The 16415-nt window shown below is 40.0% G+C and overlaps 1 long non-coding RNA gene and 1 pseudogene across 1 annotated transcript; one reads left to right on the forward strand and one right to left on the reverse strand.

The window, feature by feature from the left end:
* Window positions 1-10424: 10424 nt before the first annotated feature.
* Window positions 10425-15274, forward strand: LOC131012048 (transcription factor GTE4-like; annotated as a pseudogene).
* Window positions 15275-15374: 100 nt separating this feature from the next.
* Window positions 15375-16394, reverse strand: LOC131012049 (uncharacterized). The gene is made up of 2 exons (XR_009097175.1): window positions 15912-16394; window positions 15375-15780 (listed from the first exon to the last, which is right to left on the reverse strand). It is a non-coding gene; the product is annotated as an uncharacterized LOC131012049 (long non-coding RNA).
* Window positions 16395-16415: the final 21 nt, after the last annotated feature.

The following is a 16415-nucleotide window of genomic DNA, read 5'->3' on the forward strand; positions in this document are numbered from 1 at the left end:
TGTAATATTCCAAGTTCATACTTGTGAATCAATATTAAGTTCCTAGTTAGGCAGTTCTGATCATTGTAATATCTTAAGCTAAGATTCTGAACACAGTGAAATATCATTTTGCTCTTCATTGTAAGAATGTGTTCAATCAGTTGGAGAATCTCTCGAAATCTCTCATCTCTTGTAAAAGATAGGTTTTAGAGTAAGAAAGAGTTAGATGAGTAAGTTAAGTGTAACTAGTCTGAAAGTTGATAGAAGATACAAAAGTAAATCGTGCAAATTGCTTAAAAAGGTAGAATTCATCAATTAATTGCTGAACAGGACAGTGGACTTCAATGAACCGTTTGACCCCTCAAACAATCTCCAATTGTATTTTTCCCAGAACTGCGACTTCTTCGTATTCGAAAGAGCTTTCCGTGGCTGCCTGTTTCGCCTTAATCTGAGTTTTGTACAGGAAGTTATGGCCATTCTTCGGAGACTATCAGAAGTTGATTTCCTGCGAAAATCTGACTCCACCTCTGATCTTCTGGACTGTATCCCGCTCAACCTTCGACGTCGATGGACAACGATCTTCGAATATTTCCAGGAGAAAAAAGTCCCACTTAATAGGCGCCACTCAACTCTCACAGGAAACCTAATTTCTGTAATCTGAAATTATGTATTCTTATTTCTGTTCTGAGAGATGTTGTGTATTTATAATTATAAATACAGGATATGGGCCAGACTTATAAGTTGAGCTATTTTTCTCCTACTAGGCTCAAAAGTCTTTGGGCCAGCCTAGGGATCAAATACAAGGAACAAATATGAGCCTCAAATGAATTAATTCTTATGATCAGCCCATATCACAATTAATTCATAAATATTAATTCATTCCACTAGACAATCAATATTGACTTACCCCTTTATTGACGATGATGAGTCGGACTTGTATTTAGACTTATCGAACCCCCGTATTTAAGATATCTAACATCCATTAATTAATTAAAGCTTCTGACAACTTATATTAATTAATTTCTTATTAATCCTTAAGTAGTACCACTCAACTTTATTATTGCACCTGAACTTAATCAACCTGCAGGGTTTAGTGTAATGAACCTTTTGAGCTCCTTAAGGGGATGTTATTATCCTATATCGGATACGGTCACCTAATACAGATTATCAAGTGTAATATAAAAATTGCTATCACCCAAGATACACAGTACTCAAGTTAATATGTAACTCTTAGTGATGCACAAATTTATATATACACCTGAAATCTTATTAGGATTTAGGTCCCGTTAAGTCACCGAGATCTTGATTCTTCACTTAGGTCGAACAGAAGAATACATCTCACTGTGATCCTATCAATACGTTTACACGTACAGTATAGAAAAGTAGTCAAGACAAACTATTTCCATCTATATTGCAGTCTAAAACAACAACTCGTCCTAGAGTAGTCTCAACTGTGATAAATTTTATATCTCATAAGGTTATTCCAATTATATGATCTTCTGTGATCTACAACACACCATATAATCTACTTATATAGAGATAATTGGACACACATACGCAATTAAGTTCAATTCAGATCGGAGATAAGATAGTGAACTTAGGAATCATTGTATACAAGCATAAAAGTTTTTGCTTTCAGTATACAAATCCAACAGCTTTGTAGATTGAGATTGTGTGACCTATTGCGGGATGGTCGGGTCTGGGCCGGCGTAGCTTCAGGCGACAGACGGAGGGAAGGCTCGGCGCGAGTCTGGTAGAGGAAAGGTTCGGACCGTCCAGCGCAAGCCTGGGTGGCAGTCCGGTCCAGTACGGTGCAGGGCGGCGGATTTAAGTGGGTAAGGGGTGGCAGCGGCGACTAAGGTCAGGGAAAAAGAAAGATTCAGTTCAAAACTTGAAAAATATTGAGTTACATAACATACATAATGATACCTGTAGGATTTAGATTTTATAAATATTATTATAAATATTAAATATATAAATTAAATAATTAATTTATAAATGTATGGGTCGGTCCGAGTTCGAGCGGGTTCATACTAGGACCAATCCGAAAAAATTTCGATCCTATAAAATAGACCCAGATCGGACCACATATGTATATTGGGTAGGTCTGGTCCGGACCGAACTCGTCAGTTCGGGTCGGTTCAGCGAGTTCAGTTGGGGTTTGCTCACCCCTAAGTCACCTATTATATTGATCTTTCTCTTTTAATTTTTTCAGTTTATTTTCCTTTTCCTGTTGACCAAGATACAGTTTCTTCAAAAAACCGTGATGATAAAGAGACAAGCTACACAAGCTCAAATTCATTTTTTTAGTACTATGACAAAGAGACAAGCTACACGAACTCCTCGTGGGATCGATCCTATACTTACCACTGGAACTACGCCTATAGCGGGCAAATAGAAAACTTACAATTTTATTTGTGCGAAGAGTGAAGCGACACTCTCACCAATGTCTAGGCTGCTCTTGGACACTAAGCAAGTGCTAAGTAAGTGGGCATTTTTTCCATGATGAACATACAAGCTACCACACATTTTACTAGTCAGTATGATATGTTGTTCTTTTCTAGGCACCTATTCTTAGAGAATTCAACACTAAAACCTACACCACAGAATTGGCTTATGGACATTAAATTATGCTTCAAAGTATCTAAGTAGATAAAATTTTAATTTTAGCATTCCCAGCACTAAAGTTCCAAAGCCCTTAATGTAACTTAGAGAGTTATCCCAAAGGGTATTTGTGAGCCTTTTCCATAAGTATGTGAGAAGATTTGAAAGTTAGTCATATACTTTGAACATTCACTGTCCAAATACTAGAGATTTTTAATAGTTGATCCATCTTTCTTCTTCTTTTGTTAGCTTACAAGTGCACCATTCAAAAACTAAGCCTCGGGTACCTATTTGAGATTGGGTCCTTGCACGGTAGTAGTCTATTGAGGAACTCAAATTTGTCTCATTACTTTGACATTGTGATTTGGATGAATTCGTTTTCCATATTAAAGTCAATCAAAATGTCCTAGGCAACTGAGGCATTGCCTTGGACTTGGATTTTGTAGCTTTGAGGTAAGGTTTGGCTTTGTGTGTGTGTTGTGCATCAGTGTGCTTATATTAATGTGTAATTGAAGCTTTACTATTGTTGGGATATATTTGTAACACTTTCAGTTTGAACAAGATGCATTTAGATTCTGACCTTGTGCTTCGGGAACACATACACACAGTAATTATGCCTAGATTAGACCTCACAAGTTTACATGCTCATACTAAATTTAATCATCGCCCAAACCAGGTATAAAAGTTTACCTAGATATAATTAAATAAAATAACATAAAAGAAATAAAAGAAGGAAACATACTTGATTTGAATTTGAAGTTCGAAAATAAAAGCAATCTTTGACCAACACCAACGTTGCCCAAAGCAAATAAAAACATACTACAAATCAAAAAGGCACGTAGAGCTTATTTCTTCTGCCCCAAACTCACATAAAATAAACAAAAACAAAAACATAATACTAAGGTAACTACAAGTGCTCAACATCAAAAATTAGATTTCGTAGTGATGGCTGAATATGGTGTCTGTGTCCTCCTGCTACGGTAGAATATTTGTATTTATAGAACTTAGCATAGGTTCTTAGGCTTGGCCCATGCAGTGAGGCGCAGCTAAGGTTTCTAGGATTTTTTTTCCATGTATAATTCATGCAACCCTCATTTATTTAGCTAGTAATCGCTCCGGATCTACATAAACAATGTAAGAGGATCTTTGCATTCTTCCTTCCTGTTTCTAATGGAGGGCACTGTTTTGCTAATTTTCGCCCAAAGTATAGCTCATATCTTTGCCTAGTTTTTGCTCAAAGTCTGCCTTAGGTCTTTGCCCTTAAACACTACAAGATCCCGCATGGTACTTGGTCCAAGCAAAAGGTGCACCAGTGTTCTGCCCATTAGGGGTGTAAGTGAGTCGAGCTAGCTCGTGAGCTACTCGGGATCGGCTCGAAAATTACTCGAAATCGACTCGATGTTAGTCGAGTCGAGCTCGAGCTCGAGCTACTCGAGTAGGTACCGAGCCCGAGTTTGAGTTTCGTGATACTCGACTCGTTAGGCTCGCGAGCCTAATCGAGCTCAAACAATTATATATATAATATATTATTTGTAGGCCCAGAATTAAACATATTTCAGATCCATAAAGATGGCCCAATCTCCAAACCCTAAGCCCATTAACACAATTACTAAATTTGAATCACACAATAATTGAACCTAAGTCCTATCTCAAAACAGCAGCCGCCCCCAATCTCCCATCTCTCTCTCGGCTGAATGGCGACCGGCGACCGCTGACGCGCACCCCGACACTCTGCGCGACGGCGGCTCATCCTTCCAGCGAGCTTAACAGCAGCTGCAGTGCAGCACATAGTCGCCGCCTTTGGCTCTCATTTTCCCAGCCTGGTGCGCGCGCGACAGCAGCATCATCTGCCACCACCGGGCTCCGCGGCGCGACGGCGGCTCGTCCTTTCGGCGAGCCTAACATCAGCAGCAGTGCAGCGCTGAGCCGCCGCCTTTGGCTCTCTTTTTCCCAGCCCGACGCGATAGCAGCATCATCTGTCACCACCGGGCACTGACTGCCCTTTCCCAACTCGACGCAATAGCAGCAGCGACGCCGCGACATCGCTTTTCTTTCTGTTTTCTAAATTTTTGTTGTGTCTAGAAACGACATTCTTGCAGTGTATATCATTATCTTGTTTATGTTTCCTGTTGTTGGTCTTGGTGTTGTTCCTATATCAATAAATATGATGGAGAGAGTTGCTTAGAGTCTCCGATTGTGTACAGCAAAATACTGAAGGGAAAATTGTTCATAGTATCTGTTGAAGCATTAATCAGACGAGCTTAAACGAGCTCGAGCTCACCGAGCTTAAATGAGCTCGAACTCGAGTATGACTCTACAATCGAGCTTAATCGAGTCGAGCTCGAGCTCACGAATATGGCATCGAGTCGAGCTCGAGCTCAAAAAAATCAAGCTCGGCCGAGTCGAGCTCGAGCTCGAGCTTCATCAATATAGCCGAGCTCGAGTTTGAGCATAGCAATACTCGACTCGACTCGGCTCATTTACACCCCTACTGCCCATGAATGATCTCAAGTCATTGCCTCTTTTGCGGAATGCAGCATGTTTTGCCCAAGATCTTGTCCACATGTCCTGTTGTCCAAAATGTGTCCTCCTAGACACAAAGACACGAAAAATAAACAAAAGTGGACTCGATATAGACCTAAACCATACACAAAAAAATACAACAAATGGGCTCGTCAGCCGCGTAACCCATTGATTAGTCTAAGGAATCTGATTGGTCAACTGACTTGAAACTTTAAAACAAGTAATCATAAGTTGGTGAATTATCCTGTAAACTGGGATCGTGGACGTATGAGGGTTTCTCTATACCGTATAAAACCGATTGTGTTCTTACTTTCTCCACTTACATTCAGTGTTACATATACTCCCTCCGTCCGTGATATCGTTTCCACATTTGCCATTTCGATCCGTCCGCGATATAGTTTCCACTTCCATTTATAGAAGTATGGTCCACAAATTTCCACACACAACAATAGTGGGACCCAAACTCCACTCACTACAAAATCCACTACTATCAACCACTTTTCTTAAAACCCGAGTCGTCCACAACGTGGAAACGATATCGCGGACAGAGAAAGTATTATTTATCTTATTACAAACTGACCATATATATTAAAATCATTATTAGCTACAAAGCTAATTATCAGCATACATCCATCAGTAGACTCAAGTCACTGATCATAAAATGAATCTGGATTAAGCTGAAACTTTGACTTTAGAGATTTTGATTAACGAACAAATTAAACACCACACTCCACACATACCAGTTATCACTCCAACTGATCAGCTCACGAGAAGTCACTAGAATTACTAACTGAACCTTCAGGTAGAACAGGTTTGCTCAGATGTCAGTTAGTGTACCTTTTGGTCAGCTGATCTATGTTACTCCAGTTGACTCATTATCAGCTAAACCTGTTTAGAACTCATACTCTGTAAAGCAACAAAAAGTTTGCAACTAGTGTATTATCTCCATCCATACACTGTATTATCTCAATCCATACACTAGTACGCGCTTGCTCGATACCAACAATGCCCCTTTGAGAATGACACGAGTTTTAATAAAATGATTTAGTGTGTTATGAATGGAATAAGAGTCTTATCTCTATGAGAGAGTTCAAGTGATTAAAGTGGAATAATGGTCTCACATTTTATAAGGTTGTGTGGGATAGTTTTACTAAAAATAGAAAGAGACATAAAATTGGAAACAAACTAAAATGATTAAAAAAAATACATGAAATTGGGGGACGAAAGAAGTATAATATGAAATTAATGTATTCAAAATATATAGATATTAGAATTTTCAACTTAACTTCAACCTAATGAACCCTACCCTATAAAAAATTACACTCTCTTAGTTCATGAAATATTGCCCTACTTACCCATTTTTTCTTGTCCACAAAGTAATGCCCTACTCTGCTTTTTGTACCACTACACCCTTTTATTTTTCATTTATTTACCATCAATTGCCACTGATGGACCCACCCATTTTAATTACCCACACAATTAAGCCTCATAAATATTCCCACTAATCTAGCACTAATTACACAACTCATCGATTTATCAAAAACACACACACACACACACACACACAACTCATCGACCATTTCATACTCTCTCTCTCTATGAACCCTAGAGAACTCCGCCCCTCTGTATTCCCGTCGATGGAGGAGGCATAATCTCCGACTCCCTATGAAAATCTTTATCTCTGGGATTCTCCAGTACATTTCGTCGGTCTATCAATCCCTATTGCAATCGGTGATGGTTCCTCTCTCGCAATCGGCGGTCTAAATGACATCTTTGAACCGACGGCGACCGATGAAGAGAGTATACAGTTCGCCCATTTCATACTCTCTATCCTAGAGAACTCCGCCCCTCTGTCATTTTCTTCGATGCCATATTCCTATTCTCCGACTCCCTCTAAAAATCTCTCTCTCTCTGGGATTCTATCAAGGAAGTATGCAGATCTATCAAGGGAGTATGGAGATCTATGAATCTGCCTTCGATTCTAGAACAATGGTGCTCGAATCACCATTGAAGGTGTTGTTAGCTGCGTGCTAGGGTTGTTTTTTTTTTTTTAGTGTGTTGACACTTCTAATTTTTGGTAAAATGTGTTATTATGTGGGCTGGTGATGCCATTGCATGATAATCTTGATACTGCATTTGAATCTTTTTTTTTTTGGTTAAAGGTTGTGATATGTGGGCTGGTGATGTCATTGCTTGAAATCTAATAATATGAATTGAATACGATGTTGCATTTTATCTTTTTTTTAGGGATGGTTTTTCAAACACTGACATATTTCTGACTTTCTCACCATCAAGTACTTGTTTGTCTTTATGATTGACACCTTTTTGCATTGATACTAGGTGAATAGGTTTTCCCAACAGTTGTTGTGCAGCTGTTGAATTCCAGATGCGCCAAATGGTCTTCGCATCAACCTGGAATTTTTGTGCAGCTTATTTTTTTAGCTTCATAATGAAGATCTCCATCGTTGCTGTGTTGTAGAACCCATTGTACAATATTATTTCTTTCTTCATCAGTCAAATTTGGCTTAGTTATTATGATTGCCATGCTTTCCCTTCTCTATGATTTTATTGTAGTTGTGGTTGTAATGGATGAAAAATGCAGTATGTCGTGTATTTATTACAGCTGAATTTGACCACATCTTTTTTTGCTACTAAATTTGGCCTCTTAAATGAATGAAAAGGTTACTTTTTCACACCAAATTCAAATGTTGCATTACTTTTTCCTCTTTAATTACAGCTGTAGTTATTTAATGGTAGCAGCCTTGTTTATTGCAAAATTACAAAAGAATGCAAAAAAATATATATGGTAGTTAAAAATAACTTAAAATTCAAGTTTGATGGTATAATTCCACTCGTACAAGTAAATGGGAGTTATACTTGTTACCCACCTAAATGATAATCAAATATTAACAAATGCAATGGTGTAATTAACAATACCCCTACAATTCAACTTTTACCCCACTCACAACCATTTTATCAACTTTCTTAAAACCCGTGTTGAACAGTAAAATGGGCAATACTTTATGGACGGAGGGAGTATAACCACCACATAAATGTAATATAGGTATAGATCTGAATATTCCTTATTTATAACCGAAGATATAGATATACAATAAAAATATCATTAAAAATTGAGTTAAAAATTTGAGATAAAATACAAAAATTCTCTTTGTCCCATTATAAATGACTCATTACTTTTGGGCACAGAGATTAAGGAATGTGTAATTAGTAGATAATATGAGTTGGTGGAGAGAGAATAAATTGAGATTTATAAACGTAGGTGTATAGAGAGAGAGTTGGTGGTGGACTCATTAGTTAATTAATCTCTCAATTATTTGCCAAAAAGGAATGGAATATTTGTATTGAAATATTCCATTATAAAAATTGGGACATTTGTAATGAGACAATTGGAGTAATACATATACACCATTCGTCCCATTATTCATGGCACATACCTTTTCAGCACGGAGATTAAGGAGAGTAGAATTAAGGAAAAATTACATGTTTAGTGTTATTTTAATTAAAATTAAATTATTGTTAATAATTAATCTTCTTTGTGTCAACACACTAAGACTCATGTCAACACTCACAGACTTCTCATCGTCTCCGACAACAACACACACAGAGCAAACCAAAAAAGTCCCTAGATCCCCAAATCCACTGCCTCATCTCGAATCCACAAATCCTATTTCCATTCCCAACAGAGGTGATGGTCGGCTTCTTGTTGTAGAGCTTCATCGACATCAACGATCGCTGCTACATCCCGCACATCATCTCTGTGGTCCCTTCCACCACGGCGATTTGTTGGATTTGTGTACTGAAAGCAAGAACGTTTTATACTTGTATACAATGTTTCCTGTGTTCAATATTTAATCTCCTATCTGATTGTGTTCATGATTGCATATGTATGTCCTTTATCTCTATATAAGTTGATTATATGGTGATTAACGGATCACAGAAGGTCATATAATTGGAATAAAATTAAGAGATATAATTAGATCACAGCCGAGATGACTCTAGGACGAGTTGTTGGTCTAGGCTGCAGTATCGATGGAAATAGCCTGTCTTGACTATTTGTATATACTGGTACGTTATAACGTATTGATAGGAGCAGCAAAGGGGCGCCAACTTTGAGAAGATCAATTTTTTTCCTTGGGAATTCTCACAGCTTGTTGTCCATCCAACGTTGGGAGTTGAGCGGGATACAGTTCAGAAAGTCAGAACTGGAGTCTTCAATTCAGCCATTGACAACCTCTGCATACAATTCACAAGTAAGTGTTTCTAACTCCAATGTGCAGCACTTAAATTCATAGGAGCATGTTAGGAATTAATCGTTGTATGGTGAATTAAGATATCCGATAAACGATCCTATTGGGGCTAAAATCCTTCACGATTCCCGCGGCGGTTCATCGGCACTCTGCTCAAGCGCCGCCAGATAAGCCTCAATGATTTGCTCCAAGCCGTGCAGCCGCTTGAAGCTAGAGCGAGAGAGTGTTACTCGGACAGAATCGTTGCATTTGAAGCCGATGAGAATCAGATTCCCTTTTTCGTGCTTAGGAATTTGATTCGCCACGAGAATCAGATCATCTTTTTCGTGCTCTAGTGCTTGTTTGATTTGACCGGACTGTCGGGGAGGAGTTTTGTCCGCCTCTCACAATTCTAGTGCTGTGAATATTCTTCAATAATATATTGCAGACAAATTCCACGATCTCACCGAAAAACATCTTCTAGATTTGCTCCGATCAAGCTTCATCATGGACGACGACGTGGAGCAGGCGAAAGGTGTGGGAGACAACGTGGGTGGAGGAGGCGGCGGTGGTGGTGGCGAGAGGATGTCGCCGAAATATATGAAGGGGGTAGACTAGTGCGCAGAGAGGGAGAGTAATAAGATGAAATTAAGATTTAGAGTAAAATAAGTTTTGTATTATGCTTATATATGAGGTTAATTAAGTTTTAATTTAATTCTTAATTTTATCCCCAAAAAGAAACAAGCCATATAATTGGATCAACCCAAAATAAAATACGTAAATGGGAGGGAGGGGTATATATTAATCCTTGATTGCCGACAGCTAAACCCTAGGGGATAAAAGGCAAAATGAAAAAATAAAAAAACAGAAATATTAGAAATGGCATCGGACGACAGCAGAAACGAAAACCATATTGGACGGCCCATAAGAGCGCGTTGTTAAACGAGCGAATCAAAGTTGTCGGTATTGCACGCGCCATCACTCGCCAGTGACGTGGCAACCTATCACCGCCTTCGTATCACTGGCAGGGAGCGCGCGTGTGATTAAAAGCAGCGTGTGGCCCGATGGCAACCATTCACAGAGCGTTTTAGAGAGAGAAACCCAAAAAAAAGGCAAAAGGAAAGAAATTTCAGGAGAGAGAAAGCGAGTGGGAGTTCGGATCGAAGAACAGAAAGCACGAGAGTTTCCCTTCTTCGTCTCCTCCTGCCTCTGCCCCCAAACCCTAATTTTCCTAATTTATGTCTGCTCTTGTTATTTAATTTTTCTTTTTTCTCCACACTCATTTCTGCTTAATTTTATCCGCTCACCAGATCTATATAGCCTTTCTTCCTCGTTTTGGGGTATCGTTTATTCTTCTGAAAATCGGATCTGCGTAAAAGCATCGAAAATTTCCGTCGTTTTAATTTAATTTTAGCTACTGTATTCATTTCCGTCCCTTTGTCTCGATTCTTGATATTTTGGTTTCGGCGTTTGTTCTGCGACTCTAGGGTTTTTAAAACCCTAGATTTTTTTTTAGAGTTTGCTTATTCTAGGGTTCTGAGTCTCGATTTGGGAGGAAGGGTTTTTGATTGAGGAATTGGGGGTTACATGTATGGCTTCAGGGACTTTAGGGGATTCCGATGATGATTTGAATTGGAGAGGGAGGTGTCGATGGACAGAAAACAGTAAAGTTTATACGCGGAAAAGCCACAAGAAAGCCCAGAAAGCTTGCAACAATAACGTTGCTGCCACAACTACAACCGCTGTCGCCGGAGAAACCCATCTCCGCCGCCCTTACCCCCTCAAGGAATCAGGCTTCAACAAGCGCCGAAGTTACCCCTGCCACCACCGCCGATGCTGAGGTTTCCCTTGCCTCCCAACCTTCCACAGTCCCTTGCTCGACAGCCACACCCAACGGGACTGCAGATTGTTATGCTTCTGTGGGAGTTGTAGGGTCGAAGGATGTAGATTCTTGCCAAAATCTGCCTGAGCGTTCTTCGCAGCAAGAACAGAGTCTCGCAAATGGGTCACCGGACAAAAAGGCGGATTCGTCAAGCCAGGCGCCACTGCTAGAACAGAAAGAAAGTCAAAGTGCAGAGCTTTGTTGTCAAACTGATGATGAAGGCAGAGGTAGTCGAAGTGCAGAGCTTTGGGATCGGAATGGTTCGCCATTGCCTGACAGCAGTGAGGCCAAGAATTTGGAAAAAAACGCCTTCACCTGATGGTGAGAAGGAGTCAGTGCAGAGAAGTGAGCCATCACTGTTCAGGAAAATGATCTTCCAAATGGCAGAGATGTTTCTCCAGAACGGCAGCCTATGGGAGATGATGAACGGAATGATGGGGCCGTGCCCGGTTCTCTTCAAGTTCGCCAAGACAATGGCCTAATTAAGGTCAATGGAGCTGTGACGTCACCAGAAGTGTCCAAAGAGCCGCAACTTGTTGGGAATGCGGTACAAGATGATGAAGAAATGATGCCTGGTTCACCTCAAGTTTCTGAAGGTAATGCTCGAGGTAATGTCAATGGAGTTGTGGCGCCACTGGTGGTATCTAATATTGATGATAGGATTAGATTTAGTTTATGTAAAGCGACCCCCAAGAATGAGATCAAGGTTCTTAGGAAGAATCTAGAGTATGAGCTTGATCAGGTTAGGAGGCTAGTTAAACAGATCGAGTCCAGAGAGCACCAGCTTGCTTCACATAATAACCATACTAGCAACAATAACAATAGTAATAAAAGTAATTATATTAGTGCTGAAGGTGCTAATGCTGCTGAGTATGTTCACCCTCAACCCCAGCATGCCCGAAGTAATGTGATGGACCGAAGGTTGTTGTTGAGGGTGAACACAGAGATGGGTGCAATGGGGCACACAGAAACCAGACCTATCGGATTAGCAAGGGTGAATTCTGATATGGGTGCTGCAAGGAATCTTGAGCATCGGGTGTATAGTAGGCAACTTAGTGTGGCAGTGATGGATAATAGGTCCAATGAGTTCATTGAGAAGGAGAAACGGACCCCGAAGGCAAATCAGTATTACAGAAATTCAGAGTTCCTTTTGGGAAAAGATAGACTGCCTTCTGAAAGTAACAAGAGGTTGAAAACGAATAATGGGAGGAAACACAGTGGAGATACAGAACATGCCATGGGATTGGCTTTGGCTTTGACAAGAACAGCAATCAGGTGTTCAAGAGCTGTAGCAGCTTACTTCAAGCGGTTGATGAGGCACAAGTATGCTTGGGTTTTCAACGAGCCAGTGAATGCCACGAACCTTGGATTGGTTGATTACCATGATGTCATCAAGCATCCTATGGACTTGGGTACCATTAAGACTAGAATGTCACAGAACTTTTACAAGACTCCAAGGGATTTTGCGGAGGATGTGCGGCTTGTATTTCACAATGCCATGACTTATAATCCAAAGGGGCAGGATGTCCACGTTATGGCAGAAGAAATGTTGCAGATTTTTGAAGAAAAGTGGGCCACTATAGACTCTCAGTACAATTCTTATTGGAAATATCAAGTATATCAGGACGGGGGAATACCCACACCCACTTCTAGAAAGGGTGTGCCATATTCTCATTTTGGCCCTGCTTCCGTTTCAGTCTCTGCACCTGCTGCTTCTGTTCCGTTGTATGCTTCTGTTGCTCCGGGAAGACCTTCTGAGAGGCCTGAGCCAGTGTCATCATTCATGGCTGTTGATCCAAAAATTCATCGACCTCATGTTGGCAGGACTCCTGTTCCCAAAAAACCTAAAGCAAAAGATCCTAATAAAAGGGACATGACTTATGAGGAGAAGCAAAGACTTAGCACCAACCTTCAAGGCTTGCCTCCTGAGAAGCTTGATGCTATTGTTCAGATCATAAAGAAGAGGAATACTGCTCTTTCTCAAAACGATGATGAGATTGAGGTTGACATTGATAGTGTTGATGCGGAGACTCTCTGGGAGCTGGACAGGTTTGTGACTAATTACAAAAAGAGTTTGAGCAAGAATAAAAGGAAAGCAGAACTCGCTCTTCAAGCAAGAACCATGGGTAATCAGAATGTCTCGTTGATGGTAAGGGCAGAGGATTTCCTTACTTGATTGCATAATAACAATATTAGTTAATTCTTCTGCCTGGACCTAATCAAATGTGTTGACCTTACATTGCAGAACTCAACTCCAACAGTGGCAATCCAGATGGAAAGTAGAACAGGTATTATTAACTCTTTTATTCAGCCATTTTAGATTGTCTTTCTGGACACTGAATTGTATTTTGGAGACATTAATCTGACAGTTGTTTTTCCTTTTCCCGTCACTTTTCCTTCTGAAGCTTTTAAGAAGGGCGTCACTCTTGTAGATGATGACAAGGAGGGTCACAATGGGAGTAGGTCCAGCAGTTCTAGCAGTTCCAGTAGTGATTCTGGATCGAGTTCAAGTGGTAATTTTTTACTTTCTAATCTTCACTGCTGTACATTTTTTCCTATAAAAAACTCTTTCAAATTCTTGTGTTTCTTTCTGAAAATGGCTTATATCAAGCTTAAAACTTTAGTGCTGCAGTATTTGGCATGATGTTTTCTGCCTCTTATATATGATTTACACTCTTACATATTCACTTGCAGATTCTGATAGCGACAGCTCCTCCGGGGATGGATCTGATGCAGAGCATTCGCCTAAGACATGAAAGAATCTCTCTGACTGAGGTATGAAAAGATTTTTGTGCTTGGTACTACATTTGTTGCTTGGTTATTTTCGTGTTTTGCTTTCTGTTATCATTTGCCACAAGCTCAATTGTTTCAGCAGCTGTCACTGAACGTCAATAGCTCCTCCTTTGATTACGCATTAAATATTAGGACCACTTTCATCCAAAACACGATATGGTATCTGATGAAGGACTACAAGCAATATTTTATCATGCTAAAAGTATAGTGTAAATGTACTCTGATGTACGGTGATTTCAAAATTGAAGTGCAAGTCTTCCCGAGTTTTTGAGGAATGGGCTTATTTCTATTGTCTGTTTAAAGAAAGTTCCGTGAATTTCTTTTAATAATAAACTGAAGTGCCAAGGTTGTTAAGACAATATGAACCATGCCTTTTGTTTTGGGGTATATTTGCTCTATTAGCTGCATCAATATCTTCTTTCATGTAGGTTGTTGTTGACCTGATTATCTCCTAATGAAGTATATACTCAGTCCCATCGGTATTTAACTTTTTTAGCTGAGACAGAATCATCTTCTCCATATAAGCTTGGGAAGTTTGAAGCGTTATGATTGAATCTGTGTTAAGACTGGGACTTTTGCCGGTTGTATGAGATGTATGGATTTAAACCTTGGTTGTGGATTTTGGTTGTGAATGTAGTGAGGAAGAAATATGTTTCTCGGTGCTCTTATGGCCACGAGCATTGTATAACTGTTCACTAATATGGGTTTTTTCCCATATCATATATTTATTACTTTAGATGAGCATTTGTCCTTTTGATTAAGTGTTGGATTTGTGGTAACTGCGATGATGAATGTAATGCTGAGTTTGACTACATTTGCAGGTCATGTTTGGGTCTGTGGTAAAATGCTTGTGCACTCAAATGATTGGTGGTGCCTGCAGCTCCCCCTTGTTGCAAGTCGTTGTGGTCTGTGTTGAAAACTCGTAACGGGAGAATGTATTAAATGATGATATCTACCAATTTGCGGTGGTAAGGAACTTGACTAGTGAGAAGGGGGCTTAGAGCCAAGATTGAATAGGTTTAGTAAGTTGTATCTGTGGTTTTGCACATTGTATTACAGTAGCTGTACATAGCTTCAGGCTTAGGAGTGCTGTTAAATTTGTTTTAGGCCAATGGTTTGGATTTCAACTTTCGCTAGTGCAGTTATCCTTATTACAAAAGAATCTGCAATTTTACATGTCAAAACACCACTGCCATTTTTGGCAATAAAACAGGTGTTGCAGAGCAGAGCATCCTTCCAAATTCAACATCTTTCTCCTTGGGTGCCTGTTTCATCAAAGATGTTTTGGCAATGCACAACAACTCAACTGCATCTTTTATTTCCCCAAAATAATGAACATCGTGATCTCATCAAAATAACATCATCAACTACAAATAATATCATCTCAGCTGTTACACAGTATCATGGCACCGAAAAATATTTACTATTTGGAGCCAGATACATACATGCCAAATTAGCCCAATTCAAATTTCACCAATAACCATAGAAATACTGATAGAATCAAGGGAATACGAGAGCAGGAATCGGGAAGAAATTCCAGCTGAGCAATGCACTAAATTAGTGATCAGACCAATCATATTGAAAAGGGCCTTAGATGATTTTACTTACCTAATAACAACTTGAATGTCACAGCCATAGATCAGGAATTAACATACACAGGAGGGGGAAGGGAAGCAGTCGGTAATTGATAATGCCGGCAATAATGTTGAAGCTGGACCCTTCGATGCCTCTTCAAGCTGCATAACCCTTCACCTATACATTCAAATAAAACACCCAATTAAAAAGGCATATTGCTGAAATGAGACGTATGAATGCCCCGATCACCAGCAATTAAGCAAGGAGGAAAAATCGAGATGCTAGTGAAAGAGAAAACGGCATATGACCTCAGATCTGGAATTGTTGCGGCTGACGTCGGCGGCGACGCCGGGGGTTCCGGCGATATCATAGGCTGGAGATAAGAGGATTCAGCTACATCAGAAGATAGAAGGCTGGCCAATCCCTCCGGAAGCCCCAAAAAATGACCACCGTCCGATCCGGCGCCGGCGCAGCCGACGTCGTGGCAGGTTGATGAACTGGCGCCCCTCCGATTAGCACATAACACCATTGCCGTCTTCATCTTCACCCTAAATAACCGATATGCGAGTGGCTGGAAAGGAAAGACAACATTCCGACGGTATATACTGTGTGTGTGTGAGAGAGAGAGAGAGAGATGAAGGGGAACAGTGAGAAATGGAAAACCGGAGGGGGGTTTTGACGGCCGCTTCTTTCGTCTCAATTTCCGATATGGATAATTTTTTCGTTTTTTAAATAAATAATGTGACGAGTCAAAACGTGTCTTATGATTTTGTGTATAATTGAATAACATACTCCCTCTGGTCCCATTATTG

The sequence above is a fragment of the Salvia miltiorrhiza genome, chromosome 2 (genome assembly GCF_028751815.1).
Source record: "Salvia miltiorrhiza cultivar Shanhuang (shh) chromosome 2, IMPLAD_Smil_shh, whole genome shotgun sequence".
Classification (NCBI taxonomy): Eukaryota; Viridiplantae; Streptophyta; class Magnoliopsida; order Lamiales; family Lamiaceae; genus Salvia; species Salvia miltiorrhiza.